Source organism: Amphiprion ocellaris, chromosome 16 (genome assembly GCF_022539595.1).
Source record: "Amphiprion ocellaris isolate individual 3 ecotype Okinawa chromosome 16, ASM2253959v1, whole genome shotgun sequence".
NCBI classification, from domain to species: domain Eukaryota; kingdom Metazoa; phylum Chordata; class Actinopteri; family Pomacentridae; genus Amphiprion; species Amphiprion ocellaris.
The window spans coordinates 4,605,529-4,627,165 of record NC_072781.1 but is presented as its reverse complement, the minus strand read 5'-3'; the positions used below and the strand labels follow the sequence as shown (position 1 = coordinate 4,627,165).

At 38.7% G+C, this 21,637-nt stretch overlaps 1 protein-coding gene across 1 annotated transcript in view; it reads right to left on the bottom strand.

Annotated features, from left to right (window-relative positions):
* LOC111562720 (equilibrative nucleoside transporter 1-like) overlaps positions 1 to 17,455 on the bottom strand; it is a 51,309-nt gene extending 33,854 nt beyond the window's left edge. The window contains exon 1 of the mRNA XM_023261409.3: positions 17,323 to 17,455. The gene's annotated coding sequence lies outside the window, so the exon portion shown is untranslated. The remainder of the gene's footprint in view (positions 1 to 17,322) is intronic.
* Positions 17,456 to 21,637: the final 4,182 nt, after the last annotated feature.

The window sequence follows — 21,637 nt, the reverse complement described above, 5'->3', positions numbered from 1 at the left end:
TGCGGTTTTTGGACAGAAACCATCTGTGACGGCGAGCTACACTGGCTGCTTCCTAAACCCGAACCCAGCGAGGAGGAGCCGAGCCACACAGCACTGAGGGACCACTGTCTCTCAAAACGACACTAAATTTCCACCGATGGCCCTTCAAATGTATTTATTTCATGCAGCTGAATGTGCCTCAGCGTTCCTCAGAGGCTCGGCTGGAGTGGCCAAAAGGGAAAGTTATTTAGCAGCTTCTCGGTGCTGCAACCTTGACTGGGTTTTTCCATGGAGAGGAGACAGACAGAAAGAAAATAAGAGCAAAAAATGAGGGAAGAGACATATGAAAAAAGACCTCCTTCATCAGGCAAACACTCAGAAAAGAGAAACTTGAAATGTAGGAGGGATGATTGCAGGTGTGCAGCAGCAGTGAAAACAGCCTCAACTGTAGCTCTGTTTTCAGTTGAGGTGTTTCCCACCAACTGATTTCAGTAAAACACCTGCATGACATCTGCCAAAGGAGCTGGTTTACCTCTGCACAGGCCCCACAAACACTCAAAGCAAGCAGATAAGAAGCCTTGTCAAGTTGTCCAAACTCCATTTGAAGCCTGTATTTCGCATTCTATAGAAGAACCTGAAAAAACAATCAATGTCCCTTCGTTTTGTTGCCATTTCTATTGTAAATCTCAACTCCTCCACTTCCCGCCGACCCCACAAAGTTCCCTGTTATGCCGTTTTTAGAATACAAGTTTTGTGGACAAATAAACATCACACGTCTAATTCGAGAATATCCTGTGGCATAACAGCTCCGAGAGAGGAGGAGGGCATGACATGAAGGGGCTGGAAGTGGCTTTCTGACCACATACAGAGATTTAAGAGGACAGTGGTGGAAGAAGAATTCCAATAGATGGCCTCTTCAACCCCTAAATGGCTCCGGAGACAACAAGAGGGAAGTAAATCCCGTTTGGGATTAAGAATTTCGAGGCCCAGTTCTGTTTTAGGGGATTAAAGTTTGGACAGAGGAGATGAAGAAAGGCAAACAAAGAGAAAGAAACTCTTCAGGGAGGTCTGTGAGAGTGAAATCCCTCCTTATCTTTACCTCAGTAGCTGCTTCAAATTGCCAACAGTGGTCTGAAAGGGTCACGAATTCGAACGAAAACTCAGTCACGATGGAGCATCTGCAAATCTGCTGCTGCACAGACAAGAGCTGCTTTTGAAACTGTCCATTATGGGATTCACGTCCTCAAAGTCCAGCAACCTCAGAACTGGCATTCGTCCCACAATTCTGCACTTGTGATGACTTGTTGCTCACATTCTTCCGTGCAACCATGAAAATCGCCCATAATCCTCAGAAAACATCAGGCTTTGATTTGAATTTACTTCGTTGACTCTTTCAATATTTACACTCCTCATTTATCAGAATGGTATGAGCCAAATGTTGGCCGCACTGAACCCGAGCTAATCTAAAAAATGAAGGAACCCTACCAATAATAATATATTTTAGCTTGAACTACCTAAGATGTGCACCTAAAATGTTTATTGCACCATTTCTCAGATGCATCTTCCTGTAGTCAATAAAGTTCAATAGCATCTTTTGTCTTTTCCATCCATCAGGAACTTCATTATGCATTTTAGCAACAAACAAGAGCGATCATTCATAAGACCAGAAACAGGCCAAGGCAGAAGGTTACATCAGTCATTCTGGACAGTTCTTAATCCTCTCATAAAATTTGGGAGTTATACAACGTCAACAGTTTGGATTCTGTTCTGTACATGAGGAGGAGGACTGTGTGAGAGTACATTCCTGCCATTTCTACATCTAATATGTGCAGTAACTGTGTTGTCCTGATGACAGGATTAAACAATGTTGGCACGAAAATAACCCGACCAGAATAATGGAAAGCAGGATCAAAAAGGAGCGCTGAGGCACGACAACTGCTCGCAACACATGCCAAGACCTTTTCACATATAAAAGGTCGACATTACTGACATTATTACAAGATGGTAGCGATGCATTTTGGACTAGTGTTACAACCTCAGGATGGTTCAGGGAAAAAGGGTAGCAATATAATTAGAGGAGCCAAGTTGTTGAGCATTTGAGTCTTTTTTAAAATAACTTATAGGGAAGCTGGTGCCAAAAAAACAAACCACAAGCCATCAAGTAGGAATAAAATCACAATACAAACTAAAATACTCGAAACTAGCAGTTCAATTGTCATCACAGAAACAGGAAAAACAGAAATGAAAACAAACTAAAACGGCAGCTCTACTCAATAATACCTTGTAGGAAGAGGTCAAGAGTTACCATAACAACACATAGAAAAGTGAAAGCAGCAACAAAACTCAATGAATAATTTAAAACTGACAACTCTCATAACCCCTAACTTCATCCTAGAAATGACACAAGAGAGATATTAGTAATTCAATACATAGATTAAAGATATCTTCAGTTGGACTATTCAAAAGATATCTTCAATACAAAATTAGGAACTGCAGATATCTTTAAAGAGTCTCACCATATAACCCAACAATGTCAAAATGAAATCATAGGAATCCTAAATTCAAGATTTCACAATACTGCTAGTCATAATTGCATTGTAGATAACTGTGACTGGTCAAATGAGTTTGTAGCTATTCAAAATGTATTTACTGACATCCAGTTGGAACCTATAAAATGTTTACGTTTTGGAATCAGTATCGCTAACAGATGTTGATGTGAGACAACTAACAACTTCCTGACAGACAGACGAGTTTGTCAGCATTAATTTGTCACTTTCATTCTGACAACTTCCACATTATGCCAGTGGCTGTGGGTACGTCTCTCTTTCCATGTAGACTCACAGAAAAGCCACAATATAGCGTTGAAATGCTCCCATCAGGGTCCTCAAGCACTTATAGACCTGAATTCCACATACTCAGCAGGAACGAGCTTCACAACCTGAAATGATGGATGTCCAGGTTTTCATGAGGAACTTGTCCCAGCAAAACTGGTGAGGTATACATGTGGTTTTCCTGTCTTCTGCAAAATGTACTAAAACCAAACATGGATGATGAAAAGAAAGATTCCACTAGGAAGATTCTGGCTGTTGTGGTTATTTCTTGGACATTCACAGAGCTGTTTGCATTTTCAGTTGAACATCTGCATAGAGTGAACTTTGACTCTAGACTTGAATTTCCCTCAGGATTGATAAAGTATCTATCTATCTATCTATCTATCTATCTATCTATCTATCTATCTATCTATCTATCTATCTATCTATCTATCTATCTATCTATCTATCTATCTATCTATCTATCTATCTATCTATCTATCTATCTATCTATCCAACCAACTAGTTTAAGGATTGTTCTGACTCTTTTGATTGCTTACTAAAACCCATAATCATTGTAATGTCTTATCACTGGCAACACTTTTTAAATCTATATGTTACTGTTTACTGTTATGCACTAAAACACCAAGTCAAAATCGTTGTATATGAAAACCTACTTGGCAATAAAACCTTTCTGATTCTGATTTCGACCAGATCAACTGAGCAGCTGATCAAACTGCAAATGAAACATGAGTTTTTCTTAAAGGAGTTGTTTCCAATCAATGTGAGCTCTCATGATAGTGTCCCATATCTCCTTTTTATACCATCTCAGCTCTCATGAACTCACTCACTGAAGCACTACAGTTGAAGGTTTAGTGCTTTGGCCTCTAAGTACAGATTGAGATCAAGTCACTGATCAAAGTGAAAGACAAGTCAAGCTCTACCTGGAAGGATGAGAAGCAGTGAGTCTTCAGCAGTGACTTCTTACAAACTGGTTCCACAGATTAGGAGCTAGTAAAGCAAAGATTCCATCGCCACTGTTTTTGTGTCAAGATCTCGGAACATCTCAGGGCATGTCTTAGCAAATCTTAAAATCATCCTAAAATTGACAGGAAGTCAATGGAAAGACCAGTAGTTATCTCAGAGCATGTCTTACCATGTCTTAAAGTCAATCTTAAAATTTACAAGAAGTCAATGGAAAGACAAGTAGTCCGAATGCAGCTGCTCTCATAACACCAGTATTGGCCTCTTTCTACGAACTTCCTGTATCGATTGGTAAAGATTCATCATCCATTCATCTTAAAGGAACAGTTCGGCATTTGTGGCATTATGCTATCTTGCATATTTTTTAGACATACAGTTACCACCAGGAGCTTAGCTTAGCATACCTTAGCATAAAGACCATTAACAGGAGAAAGCAAAAGACATGCTAACCCACGCTGTGCTCATGTTTTTTAGACCGCTGTGCAGCCAGTATCGTTCATGGCATTGCTTGTTTGCATTCCAGCTTCCAGAAGTTGATCCCCAGCTCTTCCCTCCTCATGACATCAGGCAGGTTGTTAAAGATGGAAGCTATAACTGTTCTAGGACCAACATGCAGTTTGTCATGTCTGAATGTATGACCATAAAACAATGCGATCTGACACCGTGACACAAAAATAATGTAGCCTGAGTGCCGGATTAAAGGTTGAATCCTTACAGAAACACAAAGCTAATGTAGTCTGACAACAAATCAAATTTATTTAATCTCTGGTCACACCAGGACAAGAGTTTTTCATCATTATTTAGGACACCTGTTTCTCAGATTGTTCCCTTCACTACTTTTGATGAAAATTTTGAAACTTGAATGTTAAATGAAGTCTCCACATCTAGTTTTACCTCAAACCATCAAACCAAACTAACACTACAAACCTTTACTCCTAATCAGACACTCCCAGGAAGTTATAAAATCACCAACACTTTCCCTCCAAATCCTTTGTGTGAGAACAATGGATTTATCTAATCTGGTTAATATTTCACAGATTAGTTTTACTGTTCAGTGGTTTCCTTTGTACTGAACTTATAGTAGCTTCTTACATCTAGTAAAAACCTGCAGATGACCTTAATGTCTGAAGGGGATGTTTTACGATGTGCTGTTTGAATTCACTTCTGGATTGAGCTGCAAGTTTGTGGGTAAAGTCCTGCAAAGCTTCTTGGCAACTACTGGCTAGTTCCAATTAAACAGCCTTTATCAAGTTTCAGGTCAGATATGTCAACTTGATTTTTCACTCTTAACAGGTCATATATTAGTTAATGTTAAATTTATTTATATAGGACATATTAGCCAATGTTAATGTCAAGTTTATTTATATCAGGTGTATTAATGTTAAGTTTATTTATATAGAACTTGCTAGTTAATGTTAATGTCAAGTTTATTCATAAAGGATTTATTAGTTAATGGTAATGTTAAGTTTATTTGTATAGAACTTATTAGTTAATGTTAAGTTTATTTATATAAGACTTGTTGGTTAATGTTAAGTTTAAGTGTATTTGTTTCGGACATTTTGAAACAACCTGAGTTGACCAAAGTGCTGTGCAGGTTATAAGACAAACAAAAGTATGTGCAAAAAGCAAGACAGAAAGCAGGATACAACTTCTAAAATTTCTATAATATTTCAATTTCTATAATAAAATACATCTAAAATACTAAAATATTAGTTAAAATGTTAGTTTTGTAAGTCAATTACTCAACAGTTACATGTGGGCAGTTTCTGGGTATAAATATAAAACAGCTAATAGGAACAGCAAATCTAGTTTAACTAGTTCATGGAGGTAATTTTAACTTGGTTACTTGATTAAAATTTCATCATATGGCCTTGATTGATTCCATGCAAAGAAAAAAAAATCTAAAAACTGCATTCAGATAAACTGCTGCAAAAAGGATATTCAGAAAAATGTCCTGTATGATCAGTATGTGACTGAAATACAACCCAGCATGTGAGTGTGTTGGTCTTTAAAGGTGTTTTTAGTGAACATTTCATTCATCTTTTTCCAACAAAGAGGAGGTAGAAGCCTTAACCTTTGAATACATTCATAGAGATAATGATATTTACAACAGCAGGTTTTGTTAAATTGTTTGTTGATCACAGTACAGTCCGTACTAGTATGTACACATGTGTAGCGTTCAGGGGTTTCATGTGTCTCAGCTCATTCCTTCATGATGTGTTTCCACATATCAAATGTACCATTCAGCTGAAGTGTGTGTTGATGTGTTTGCCTGAACGTATGTGCGTTTTCAGGCATGTTTTTCTTTGCGTATCAATGTCTCGGCATACATAACATCACCTGTTAAATCAATTCAGGAAATATGAATTCCCCACTGACAGTCTCAGCTGCTTAAAGAATCTCAGTCCTGTATAAATTCTGCTGTCATCTCAAGACCATCTATAGATCTTCTCTTCTCCCCACTGATGCTTGTCTCTTAAAATGTCATCCCCATCAGCCGTCATCCTTCCATCTTATCAGCGGCTGACACCCATCCTGTTGGCTCGTCCTGATAAGGAAGATAATCAGACAGAGCCAACTGAGGACAAGGTCTTACTTCTTTAAGGTTTTGGAGCACTGCCATTACCGTGTTTTTGGTGGTGTGGCTACGAGTGTCTGACGTCCTGTTTGCCCATTCGAAACCCATTATTCAATTGTTCTTTCTCTGTTGCTGCGTGCGACGGCACCAATTGTACTTTCCAGTCTTGCTGATACCAGCCCATTAAACGCTGACTCCACCTAACTGGGACTCCATCTGCTGAAGCCATCAGACCCACAGAGACACGCTCAGGGTTGTTATTGTTGAAGAAAACAGAATGAGGGGGATTTAGTGAGTGATGCATAAACTGACAGAATTAGATGGCAAAGGTTTCCACAACACAATTTGTAGAAAATGAATGTTCCACTTTTGGCTTTCTGTGTCCCCAATGAGCCGACATGGAGGCTGCAGGGTTAATTAGTGAAAAAAGAACATTAATTTTAATTAGGTTTGCCTTCGTAATGGGAAAAAATGGCCACCAGCTTTGAAAGGTTCATTTTGATTTTAATTTTATTTTAAAATCCCATAACATAATATGATGAAACAAACGTAGTTCAGTTTTTAAAAGAGCAGCTACTCCCCTTGAGCAAAATACATAAAACAATTTTATTTATACAGGACTGAGCAACACTATTTCCAGCGTGTAATCATAACTTTAAAAATCCTGCACACCCATGTATTTGTTGTAATTTCTCCTGGTTGATTAGAGCCTGTATCTGAGCACAGCGATGGGAAAAATTACACAAAGACAGCAAAGATGATGTCTTGATTAAAATCGTGAAGGTGAAAGCTGTCCTTGAATGCATCCAAGTGCAAAACAAGGAGTGAGTAATGCTCAGTCTTTGCAACGGGATGAGGCCTTGCTCACAAATGTAACGTCATTTTTAAAATTAATTTTACACTCATACATAAATACAGCTTTAGGTCACCACGAATAGACCATTTCCACTACAGAGATATTCCAAAACTGTTTACAATGTTGATTAATGTGCACCATTATTACATTGCAATGGTAAGTAGGGCCCAAATAGTGCTCAAGGTCACCTTACTAATAGGATTCTTTTACATTTTTAGACAAAACTGTATGGTTAGTTTTCCAATAAATTGAAGAACAGAGGCTTCAGAATCAGTCCACACATCTTGGCCACATGAAATTACAAAAAACACAACACATATTGGTTTGGCACACTCTTTATGGTGCGTGCCAAACCAATATGTGTTGTGTTTTTTGTAATTTCATGTGGACAAGAACAAGAAAATCTGCTTCTGCAGAGAAGATGGGTTTTGAAGATGGAAAATCCCTGTTATAAAAGTTATCTGTGCACATGTGGACTTGGGGTGAGAAGAGCTCTGTGTGGGTTAACTAAAGGCTTTCAAACTATTTGGGGCCAAACTGTTCTGAATGATGCATTATTTGTTCATGTGTTCTCATTAAATCTTCTTCCGTTCCTAAAGTTCTCTGAATATTTCTTGACAGTGCGAGATGAAGCAGTTTGAGTGGCTGGCACCAGATCCTTCAGCTGCATGTGGACCGCATGGCAGCGTGACACTCGTATGATTAAGTGAGATGCATCTGCCACATGCGTGACTCGAAGACAGACTGTGAAACATGGAACATGTCAAACCCCACTCAGCATCAAAACTCAAAATTAAAGTCTAACACAGATCCGGGAAAAGCTCAGTTCCTCAGAAGACATTTAGTTTGAAATGCTTTTGAATTCTTACACAACACAGTCTCCAACAGTGAAAGGACTATTTATTTATCACTCTCAGTGCTGTTTTTAGTCGTGCTCTGCGTCCCTGTGTGGGTCCAGGGTCACTGTGCGACACAATGAAAGGTGAAACCTGAGTTTACAAATGAAAACCTGTCAGCAGCTGGTATTTAAAGCCGACAATAAAGAGAATAACAAAGCAGACCAACACTAAGTAACAGGATGTCTCTCAAATGTATGTTTGTCAGTATTCTGACAATTACTAATGTGTTTACATGACACTTCTGTGAAAGACGTCTGTCAGCAAAAACAATTACACTGTCAGGAGAAACAGGAACATGATGGAACCTCACCGTAAGACAATAACCATGAGGAGAGAAATTAAAAAGATTGTATTCAACATTAAAAAAGTAACTTTGTGCTAAAAATTCAATTTAAAATGCATCTTAAAAGATCATTTCCTATTTCAGTGACAGAAGTATTGCACAAATATTGACCAAACTGTCAAAAATCAATGCTGTTTAAGGAGGTTATCCCTCACATTGGGATTTAATTTGCACCCAGAGTCTTCCTCGTTTGACCCACAGAAAACCTACCCAGGAATTAGTCTGATTCTTAGACCCTGTGAGCGTTTAAAAGCCCATCTTCATACAAGGCAAACTTCTCTCCTGCTGTAAATCTCTACCCTCACGTATAAACCTAAATCATAGCACCTGATCTCAAACAGCACACTGTAAATATATAACATATATATATCCTCTTTAGACCCAAGCTTTGGTTTGGCTTCCATTTTAGATTTCATCTAGTTATTTGGGATAAGAAGTAACCAACAAACCTAACAACTGGATCAAATCTAGTATGTGATTATAATGTTTATTATATTTTTTATTTTTTCATTATATGGATATTATATTTATGTTGTTCTTATTATTGTTATTATTCAAATTGTTATTATTATGGTGATTATTTTTATTATTATCATTATTATGAACAATACGGTCTTTTTGAAAAAAAAAGATGTCCACGTGTGGACGCCAGGTCTTAAGAGAATACAGATGCATGAACATAACTGCAACTCTTGCACAAGGCAACGCTGCACTGGGGTTTCACAATCTCTTCACTCCTCACTATTTATGACTGTTTTTCCTTCTATTTTTTAGGAATCTTGTTTTGTTTATCCTGTGCAAGAAGCATGGCCTTGTAGAACAGTCACTTTGTATTTCAATGCCTGTACAAGCATGTGACAAGTAAAAACTCTTACATCTGACCACAAGCTGCACAATATGCAATGCATAGCTGCATAGACAGGTGATAACAGACAGTATATCAGCAGTCAGTAGCAGCGATGTAGCAGTAAATAAAAGAATAAAGGCCACAAGCTAATTTAGTTATACATGTTGGATCATTTTGGAAAAATTTTCACAAACTTATGATGAAACAGGGAATTACTGACATGTTTTTCAATGTTTTCAATGGAATATCTTTCATAGGAACAATGGAAGTGATTTAAATGTTCAGCAAATTATTTTAATGTTTTGATTTCCTATTTGTGTTACAAAAACCCTCAAGTATACAGTTCCACGTAAGGGCTACAAGCTTATTTATAAATGATTTAACACTAAATAATCAATTGATCTAATCATAGTTGCAGCTCTGCATGTGTTTTTGTAGATAAATTCATTCTCTTCACACCCCAACGTATGGAAATATATCATTTGCAGCATCATTTAGATAATCTATTTCTAATAACAATTCTATAACATGAGAGGGAAACCTGTCTTGTTCTTCCGCATCCTGTCACACAACAACATGGTAGTGAACAATATGTTGAAGTTAACTTGTGGTCGTCTTGGAAACAAAGCTGTCTAGCCGGGTTGAGTAACGCTGTCAGAATGAGACGAACCACAAACCTCAACAGGAGTGTGTGAATGTGTGCTTGTGTATGTACTTTCCTCAAAATTGCACCTAAACTTAGCCGAGGAGGTAATTTCCTCTCTGGGATACACTGGAGCCGAGTCAGCAGATTGACAGAGGGCAGAAATCTTTTTCATCTGTCTTCAGCATCTCCGCTGTGCAGATGTGAACCAGAGAGAACGTACAGAAAATGTGGGAAAACAACCACATGCCTCGTATTGACAGCCTTCCTTTCTGTGTCGGACTTTTAGCTTAAATGATCTGTGAAGAGCACTTATTTGAAGCCCATATTAGAGAAAATCTGGTTGATGTTAATGTCAGTGAGCAGTGAAAATCATGTGTATGTGCCTGTAATCTGTTTACTTTCCGCCCTCAGTCTCTCTGTGTGGTCTGGGCTCTTTCTAACAAAACACAAACGTCCCCAATACATCTCAGTATCAAAATCATCCCTGACCATTGTTTTCTTTTCAGGAAAACCTTTCCAAGGGCAGAGTGAGCAGGACATAGTCAGAGATGGCCATAAAGTCTGTGGTTCTGGTGGAACTGATGTCATTCTGTTAACATTTAAACTCAACAACAAAACCTCTGTCAACACGAGGACGACTGGTTAGAAACATCACTGCTACATGCTGTATTTGCCCACATTTTAACCCTGATCTTCACTCAGCAAATTGTTCCAGATGCCAAAGAGGACAAGCAGAACATGAACAATCACCGACAGGAGGACGGACGAGGTGTGTCCAGGGGTGTCAAACATGTGGTCCGCGGGCCAAAAGCGGCCCTCCACAGAGTCCAATCCGCCCCACTTTGTAAAAGGTAAAAATTACAGAGAAGACATTAACTATGAATTTAAAATGATTTCCAGACCCTGACAAGTTGTTTTGATCATAAAGTAAAATACTAGATTGCTCATTGTTCTTTTGTGTCTCTTTTTTGTCATGTTTTGTCTCGATTTTGTTGCTTTTTGACTGACTTTTGTCATTCGTCTCACGTTTTTGTCATTTTGTTTCTCATTTTTGTCGTTTTGTAATTGTAATATATAGTGCACATTTTATGATCTGTATTCTATCTGTGACTAATAAACCACCAACCACACCAACCAAAGCTCTTTTCTGTATGTTTACTTCCATATTTAAGCCTGAGTAGTTCACACAAACATCCCTTTTTCCTTTCAGCTGTAGAAAAAACAAACCATATTGATTTTATGCCTCCTAAAAAAATATGCAGACAGAATTAAGCTTCTGCTCCATAGTCTATAAAAGGTTTAAATTGTAAATTTGAGGTTCTAACTCTCATCCAGAGACTCTGATTATTATGTGGCTAATTCAGATTATTTTCTGAATGCTCAATTTCTAAGTATTTAAGCTTTTTGTTTCATAATGTAGAAGCAGTTCACTGTGTGCTAAGCCACATACGTAAACCCAGCGGCTGTATAGAAATGTCCCAATGTTATTTAAAAAGGCAAACATATGTTTCAGATTATTCTGAGGAGTTTCCCTGAACCAACATGGAGAAGTTATGTAACCATCCTCTGATGAAAAATCACTTTTGTGTTCTTTCGGTCTTCATGCAGAAATGCTGCGAGATGACCTCATTCTTTTATTGTGAAATATTAGTTTCACCACCGCAATAAATACAAATCTGTATGAACGTTTGTTGATAAAAGTCAAACTGACCCCGATCCGCTCCTATAAACTCAACAAACGCATATGTATGGATAAGATGCTTTATCCAAGATGTGAAAACAACCCTGAGATTATTTACTTATGGAAGTTAATGAGACCACATTCCAGTGTGTTTTAACCAAACTGACCTGCAGCAAGACTTATTTTCTGAAAAAATACAGTCAAGTATTTTACCTTGGGGACTTTTTAGATCTGTATTTTCTTCCAGAAGACTGTATAGGCGTTCTCTTGATCCAGTTATTCTTTTTTTGTGACTCCGTTTGACCTATCAGGCGTCATGTCAGTGACACAGCCAACAAACATCTGGATAAACCACACACATGTGCAAGCAATAAATACAAAATAGAACTGCTAACACCAAGAGCCAGACAACTGGTGATCAGCTGACTAACATTGATAATGCTAACATACAGGCAGACTGTTAATTAGGTTTATCTTTACCGTTTATCTCGCTAGCATGCTAATTTGCTCATTGGCACTATTAACAAACAACAGCAAAGGATGATGGGAATGTTTTATGTAAGGAAAATACTTAACAGTGACATTTTAGCCTGATGATGCAGGATGAAAAGTCAGAGATGACCAAAGTTTGGAAAATTCATCATACAGGAAACACGAATATAGCGACTTTAAAGGGCAATCCATCCAATAAATGTGGATAAAATTAACCGAAACATACAAATTCCAGCTAAAAATCATTCTAAAATCATTACGATACATCATCCGGGAAACCTGAATATCTGCACCAAACCAAGTGGTGGATGTTGAACTCTTGACCTCTACAGTGAGGGTATCTGCTGGGTATGTTGTGCTGCTGGGGGCCCTCTTGTGGCATGGTTTGGGTCCACTTGTCGCCTTAGAGCAGGGGCATCAAACATACGGCCCGCAGACGTTTAAAAGTTGTTTTGATCATAAAGTAAACTACTATATTGTTCAGTTCCAGACACCTGTGACTAAATGTTGCATTCCTTTGTAGACACCCCGTGTATCTGGAAGTTGTAATGCGTAAATGATAAACTGAGGCATAATATTGTTGAAATTTAACTCTTTTTTGTGCTTTTATTGATAGGTACAGTTGGAGAGGCAGACAGGAAAGTAGGGAGAAGAGTGGGGGGAAGACAAGCAGCAAAGGCCACGAGTGGGAATCAAACCCAGGCCGTTGTGTCGGGGACCAGCCCCTGTACATGGTTCGCCTGCTTAACCCGTTGAGCTATAAGGGCACCCAATTTAATGTATTTTTTAAAAGAAATTTCAGGAAGTTCACAATGTTTAGTAAAAAGATAGTTCATGAAATGTAAATATCTTCAGAATGTACTTTTTACACTTAAACAAAGGGAAACATTTGGAGTTGTGGTTATTTATAGTTATTTATATTATGCTGTGATTAAACTGGTGCAGCCGCACTTGAGATCAAATTGGGCTGAATGTGGCCCCTGAACTAAAATGTTGTGACACCCCTGTCTTAGAGGGAAGGAAGTTTTTTTGTAAATCATTACAAAGTTGTTTTGAGTGATGAGCTATATCCTAGGATGAAACATTTCTAGGATGACAGTAACCACTCGTATGGTGCACAACTGATCCATAAATGGTTCGATGAGTGTGAAAATGATGTGGATCTAACTCTGTCTAACAAACACTACATTACTATACAGCAAATCTGCATTCTCTACATTCTGAAAGAAGCATAGTTTACCCCCTAAAGCACAAGACTGTCATGGAGGATGGAGGCATGAGTCAGCAACAGGACTGTACCCGAGAGGGCTGGAGTTCATGTCCCATGTGGGATCGCTACTTTTAGTATTAAGCTCCGTTTCCACTTGTTGTTTGCTTTCAGTTTAGGCACCACTATGTGTTTAGTTTTAGGAAAATCGCAGGGTTTGGGTTAAAATGCCACCTTTTAACAACACATTTGAAGCTTTTCCTTCATCTAATACATGATTAGTAACACAGTAAAGCAATAAATATTCTTAAAGAAACATTTTGTTTCTAACATTTCTTTTTTTCCACCAAAAAATGTTTAAAAAAAATTCCCCAAAATGTTGAAAATGTGGAAGTTTTCACTGTGAAAATATTTTTTTTTCTGACATTTTCAAACTTTAAAACGGTTCAATTTTGACCTGCAGGACGACACAAGGGTTAAACACTTGTGCGTCCTTTTGTTGTATCTGTATTATTTATTTGTTATCTTTCTTCCTGTTGCTCCTAATAATTTAATTTTGGACCACAGTGGTTGAATCACTGCATACAGAACAAAACCAAAACCAGGCTGTGGGGAGCTGTGGGGAACTGTGAGGAACGTTTCTCACTGCTTTGACGTTTTATGGCAGCGCTGCTCAGGCTACTGATGAGAAGGGTCAATGGTTCAAGCCCCGGCACTGAAAATCTGCCACTGTTGGGCCCTAGAGCGAGTCCCACAACCCCATCAGCTCTGAGGGACCCTCACCAACGCTGACCTCATGGTCCGACTCCAACTTCCTACCAGGCTGAATTATGTAGAGAAATAAAAGAATTTCACTGTACTGAGATGAATAAAGTCGCCTTTTCTTCCTCTTTAAATAAATAAACGCACTACAAAATAAAGCCTTCTGTTGTCTTGGCTCTTGCTTTTTGCCCTCAGCAAACCTCCCTGATGATTCATCAGTATCCTTGACCTTGTGTGCCAGAGGGGCTTCTGGTTGTAAACACACTGACGCATTTGATGGTCTGATCTCAGTCACCTGGTTTCACTCCACCGCTTCACATTACGCCGCCGCATGCTTAGAGTGTGTGCTGTCGCCTACGTCTGGTTCTCAGGTTTCTAATCATGGTCGTCTCGTTTCAGGACACTGGGTTCCGGTAGGGCAGGTCGGAGAGAGGACAGAACAAGTGGATCAAGGTTAAGGCTGATTGTTAAGCCGGTGGGGAGTTCAGAGACTCACTTAAAGGTACTTAACCTTCCTGTTGTCCTCATTTACGGGCACCAAAAAATATTGTTTCTTGTCTAAAAAAAAAAAAATCCAAAAATTCAGCAAAAAAATTCCCCAAATTTCTGAAAATTTGCAAAACCTTCAGGAAGAAAATTTCAATAATTCCTTAAAAGTTTCCCTTAAAAGTTTTATTTAAAAAAAAAAAAAAAAAATCCCCCAAATTTGGCAAGAAAATTCTTGTAAATATTTTCAAAAGATGAGTAAAAATCCTAAAAATCGAAAAAAAAAAATCCTAAAAATATCTAAAGTGATTCCATATATATCAGTAAAACTTCTAATATTTTTGTTAAGAACATTCACAAAAAAATCAACCAAAATCCAGCGAAATTTGCTGGATTTTGGTTGATTTCTTTGTGAATGTTCTTACAGAAACATTTTTAACATTTCTTTTTTCCACCAAAAAATGTTCAAAAATTTCCCAAAAATGTTGAAAATGTGGACATCAGAAGATTCACTGTGAAAATATTTTTTTCCCCACATTTTCAAACTTTAAAACGGCTCAATTTTGACCCACAGGACAACACGAAGGTTAAACGTGCACGTACAACTTCTAGTCTGTAACCTCAGCACCTCTTTCTATGAGTTGCTTCAGAAAACAACAGCAGAATCCAATCGAGAATGTCACATGAGATTCTTCTGCAGAATAATTGATTAAAGAGGAATTCTTCTGATTTTGCACATCAAAGCCAGTAAACTGAAGTCATGCTGATTTCACCGGGGTTACAGATCAGGCTGCGAAGTCTGTGATGCATTTGAAATCCCTTCTTAAAACATACTTTTATCAGAGAGCCTGAGTTTTAATTTTCCTGGAACATTTTTTAAAATTTATTATATATTTTTACCTTTCCTACCCTGCATTGGTTTATATATAAATCTGCCTTCAAAGATGATCCATTTGCTGCCAACGTGAAGCACTTGGTAACATGTTTTGAAAAGTGCTGCAAAAATACTGTATAGTTTATTATTATTGTTTGCACTAAAAGTCAGGTTATCTTCCCATCTGCAGCTTTGCTTTTCACCATTCTTCTGCAACCTAAACTTCTTAAACTCACTTCAAGTCTACAAAGAGTCAGAAAAATTAGGAGGCACACAAGTTTCTGCAGCCCGAGCTTGTCCTGCACTCATTTATTTCTCCAAATGAAGGTTCAACAGTCTGAATCTTGACTAATGTTTCAGTACCATCTTCAACCGTCTCCTCTGTAAGAGCCCAGCGGTGAATCACTGCAGGTGAAAACTAACATCAACAGAATCTCTTATCGCTGTGAGAATAGCAGCTTTCCCAAAGCCGCAGGAGCGCCGACATCAAAAGTCATCAAACACACTGAACCAACGCTGTGTCAAGCACACTGAGGAGAGAGGAGATAGAAATGGAGTGTGTGTGTGTGTGTGTGTGTGTGTGTGTGTGTGTGTGTGTGTGTGTGTGTGTGTGTGTGTGTGTGTGTGTGTGTGTGTGTGTGTGCCACAAATCTGACTAAGATCTGTGGAAAATCTGGTGATCTTTAACCCTTGTGTCGTCCTGCAGGTCAAAGTTGACCCAGTTTAAAGTTTGAAAATGTGGAAAAAAATATATTTTCACAGTGAAACTTCTGATGTCCACATTTTCAACATTGTTGGGAAATTTTTGAACAATTTTTGGTGAAAAAAAATGTTAAAAATGTTTCTTTAAGAACATTCACATAAAAATCAACCAAAATCCAGCGAATTTCGCTGGATTTTGGTTGATTTTTATGTGAATGTTCTTAAAGAAAATAGAAGCTTTACTGATACATATGTAATCACTTTAGATATTTTTAGGATTTTTTGGAAGATTTTTAAATTTTTTTTTGGGAAATATTTACAAGAATTTTCTTGCCAAATTTGGGGGATTTTTTTAAAATAAAACTTTTAAGGAATTATTGGAATTTTCTTCCTGAAGGTTTTGTAAATTTTCAGAAATTTGAGGAATTTTTTTGCAGAATTTTTGTTTTTTTTCAGACAAGGAAACAATATTTTTTGGTGCCTGTAAATGAGGACAACAGGAGGGTTAATGGAAACAAAGGACCAAGTGAGTTATACAATGTCTATTTTTTTTAAGAGAAATTAACATCAAGCAGTTCGCATTTCACTTTTTCCTGCATGTTTCTTGTGTGTGTGTGTGTGTTTGTGTGTGTGTGTGTTTGTGTGCTTGCCAGGATCTATATTCTCACACTGTCACCTGCTGTGATGCTTCAAATCAAACTGAGTCCAGGTCTCAGCCTCTGGCCTGCAGCCACTCTGAGTCCACAACAGGTCATCTTTAAACTTCCTCTGCAGCTACAACAACATGAATGCGGGACTACTGGCAGGGAGAGGTCTTATTATGGGATATTACAGCGGTAGCATGCATGTAGTCTGCCTGATGTCACAGATCAAACATAGCTCTCAGCAAAAAGCTCGTAGTCACACATCACCTGGCGCGCTTTCAGCACCGCGCATGGAGACGCCAAATGCGCACTGCGACTCTGACCATTTAACCTTGTCACCGCAGAACAGAACCTGCTACAAACCGAACACCTGCATTATCTGAGTCTGCTAGCAGAGAATATCAACGTGCACTTCTCTGTGGGCATCACATACCCTCCCCCTTTCAGGCTCTTTTTTTTTTTTTTTTGGCAGGATGCGTCAGCGCTCTGCACCGTCCTTCACTTTATGCGACTGTGTGAGAAACAGACTTACCCTCCTGCGACCCGCCTGCGATGCCCTCACATGTGAGCAGCACGTCGGTTCGTGGGCTACAACGCTGATGCATGCATTCGTCTGTTTCTGTCTCGTCACACGCAGCTGCAGAAAAAAAAAAGGAAAAGACAGAAAAACCTGCGCTCCGTGTTCATGCAGCTGGCAGAGGGAGACAGAGAGGGGAGGCTGTGACTGGTCCAGATCCCGACAAATAGCAGGTCGGCTGCTTACTTTGGGGTTTTTACAAATAAAATACCAGATTATAATCCTTCTGAATCAGGGGTCCGGAGCCAGACACTGGGTCAGGAGAGAGGAAACGGTCACAAGGTCTTTATTCTCACTGGGTCTCATGGAACAAAACAAAACAACTGATATATTATGATAGAAAACGACAATATTTTCTTTAAACAAAATTTTCTGCAACAGAAAATCTGACCTTCCCCGAAAAATTCATTCAAATCTGTTCGTCTAACAGATTTGGACATTATAATGTTGTGCACAGACGAATGGAAAGATTCACGTACATCGATTGTCACATTATTCTGCTGCATTCCCTGGCGGAGTAGTAATTTTTTGACTGTTATTTTGAAGTTTTGTTGAATTACAGACAACATTGCAATTTCTTAATTTTCAAAAAAAGTTTGAAATGGATATTTGTCATTAATTTTACAGTTTGTTTTGTTCGTTTTTTGGGTTTTTTTAAACAGCTTTTGAACGTTACAGTGTTGAGCCATTTGCTGTGTTGTTTTCTGGCATGCTTGCTGTTAGATTTTCACAATTTTTTGGTGGGTGATTTTTTTATTCTTTTTTTTACAGTGTAGGATTACATCCGTGTGATGCTAGTCCTTTTTGGCATATATGTGTGATTCTCATTTTCTGTATGTTTTTAAAAATTGCATTTCCATGAAACACTTTGTATTTTATGCCTCTCTGTGGTTTCTATTCGTCAGAGATGGTGGAGTTTCAGCCGCTGCCTATTTAGGACACCAAACCCTTCGCCTGTTGAAGGTCTAGCACTAAAACTTTGCGAATAAATATTTTCTTGCAGGTTAGACGGCGTCCAGGAATCTGTTTAATGCACCTGCCTCATGAAATACACATGTAAAGAGTTATATTGTCTTCAAAGGGAACCTTTAAAATAATTTAGCATAAATTAGGTGATAAGTGAGGCCTTTCTGATGCAGTGATCAGTTCTGTAAAGGGCAAGAGAACAACAGCAGCAGCATCTCTGCTTTTAATAGCTCTTCGCTGCACGAAAGCTCCAACGTGAGATTTATACACACTGGGATTAGCAATAGAAGGTAAACAATAAGGCAAATGCATCATCTGGCCTTCCTCTGGCTTCTTCCACAAAACAAACTGTCCTCCAGTTTACACCATGGATCTGAAGCAGGAATGTGATTAAAACAAAATAGAAATTTTCATCGGCCAATAAATTCCTTCTCGAGAGACTCCTCCTATTCACTCCTACATTCAAACAGATGTGAGGAAATAAAAAAACAGACTCTCATTGCCAACAGCCTGCTCGCTGGCGTGCTGGTGTGTTTCAATTTGTTGAACACGTCCGCCAGATGTTGGCCGTCCTCCTCCTCCAGCCCACGAGGAGGATCCCGATGCGAGGGAGAGCCCATCTCCTTCATCCCCTCGGACGCTTTGGCCCGGCTTCATCCCACTCCGGGTGGGTCCGTGAGTAACTCAGTGACCCACTTATGTAACCGAGGCTGTGTGGAATTCCTGCCGACGGCCGAGTTCCAGCTGAATTCTTGGTGGGAGCAAAATGTCACTTTTCACACACATACGGAAAAGCTGCCAACGTAACCCCTCCTCTGTTGTGTTAAACTGACTGACCCACATAAAGAAAATCCCTCTGCTTCCCTTGAGTAAGTTTCACATAATTTAAATCACAGAAGATTAACCTCTTGACCTGTTTTTTTTTCGCCCTGAAAGGTATGGGACATTTTTTCAGATAGTCTGGGTCAGATTCTGCTGCAGCTACATACAAAAAAATCCTCTGATTAGATCTGAAGCACTGAATCCCCCATTAGGCTGAGGCTTGAGCTGCCATGTGGGAAACGGTTCCCAAGGATCCAGGGGTGTCTGCTGGTGATCCTGGGTCTTTAGGGGGTGTTGCATAACCAGATTAGGGCAGTTAGTTTTAGGCTCCAGGGTCACTACGGCTCTACAATCTGAAATCTGAATCGCCTGAAGCAGCTTCACAAACACAGATTCCCCAACGAGCTCCTGTTCTGTGTGAAATTTTGAAGCTACCTGGGAGAGATCCAAGTAGGGCTTTTATACCGGCCTTTGATTGGAGGCAAAAGTCAGGGGCGGATGGCTAAGAATCTGCTGATGGTGGGGCTGTAGTTTAGCGGTTAATGCTCCATGAATATGAGAAGTCATTAGAAGTTGAAATAAAACCTTTAAAGCAGCCGTCTGAAGAAAGAAAGCTCTGGACAAACCACAAAGAATGTGTGATTAGAATCTTTGCAGGAGCAGATATTTTGAAATGGAAGATTAGGAGCTGCACACCTGAGCTTTTTTCATTCTGCTATGTGTCCAAGTTGTGCTAAATGTGCCAAAAATCATGATAATACTGTGTTTTATCAGTGACTCAACAACACTTTTTTGCTAATTGTGTCTAAAACCACTAAAAACTGTCTTTCAAACACTAATTCAGCCTGAAATAAAAAGCTGTGGTTTATGTGGACTCTGACTGAGCTGTTAAATAGAGAAATAAGGGCTCCTGCAGCGCCACCTTCTGGTGAATTCTACTCCTCACAGAACAGAAAAAAACGGTATAAAGCATTCATAACAAGCACACAAAGATTAAATATTTGGTTTAGAACACACTATAACATTAAGCAGACGAGTGTTAATGTTTCTGTCAGCAATTCTCATGTAAGTTATTGTTGAATATTGTTAATTACTGACAACACAACTGAAGCACAGTTGTGTTGTTTTTAGTGACACCACTGGCTGATTTACGTGTTTCTGCAGAAACATCCTCCCTCCTAACACCAGCTGTAACCGCTCTCATTCATGTCTCAGTCCAGAGGTTCATGCACCACCGCAAGGCTTAAATCAGCATTAACCCTCGTGTCGTCCTGTGGGTCAAACTCACCCATTTTAAAGTTTGAAAATGTGGGGGAAAAAATATTTTCACAGTGAAATTTCTGAAAGTTTTTTGGTGGAAAAAAGAAACGTTAAACAAAAATGTTTCTTAAGAACATTCACAAAAAATCTACCAAAATTGATATTTCCCTCAGGTGTCAGTCCCTGGATGTGTAAATGTTTTCCAACACTATATAAACTCTGTGAGGTAATAATACACCAGGCAACGTTTTTTTCAGGTTAATGCGGAGTTCACATCTAACAAAAAACAACCACATGCATCTTTAAACACACTAATTTGTTCATGACCAGTTATTTAATTCTAATTAATGCGTGCAACCCAGAGGTCATCAGTTGCACATGAAAAAATATAAAATCTGACTGAATAATAGTGTTCAATTCACCCCATATGAAACATATGGTTTCTGATAATAAACAAAGTGAATTAAGATGTGCTTGTAGCTATTTTTGCTGGATAAAATCAGCATCATGGTACATAAGACTTCACAAGCAACTTCCTCAGAAGCTATTAGCAAGTTATGGAAGAGACTTAAATAGAACAGAAGAGGAACAATTGTTGAAACTGGTCTCTGTTCTCTCCCAGTATGAAATGTCTGAATGGTGTGTGACAGATGTGAATGTGGGTGTATAATATGCTAATTAAGAATGTGCAGGTACGAGGTGGTGATTGGAGGATCAGGAGATGATTGGCTCCCGGCCAATTACAGCCCACAGTCAGTCTGTTCACCTGCAGCTTTAGCTACATGGAGTTTGGAGGTTTTTGGGGTAGACAGCTGTTTTTTAACCTTGTTTTTTCCTGTTTGTGTGAGACAGAAAGATATTTTATTTTTGGGACGTCAATTTTGGTCTGTTTTCTTTAAATAGACCTGTTTGACATTTTGCTGTACGTCCACCCTGAAGCTAAAAATTAATTGTAAATCAATAAACCTATTTTGAATTCTCACCAATCTGCTTCAGTAGCTGCTCGAGACCTGGAAAAGATGAGTTACTTTAACCTTCAGAAGAGGGACAACATCAGCATGCAGCTGTGGAAATGTGCAACTTTTTATTTAGTGTATGACGACACCAGCAAACATCACATCTGTGGACTAAAAAGTTGTGACTAAAAAGTGCTTCATGTTCCAGTTTGATCTTAAACTTCTGCACAGACATTTACCATCATTCAAATTCTGTTACATGAAAG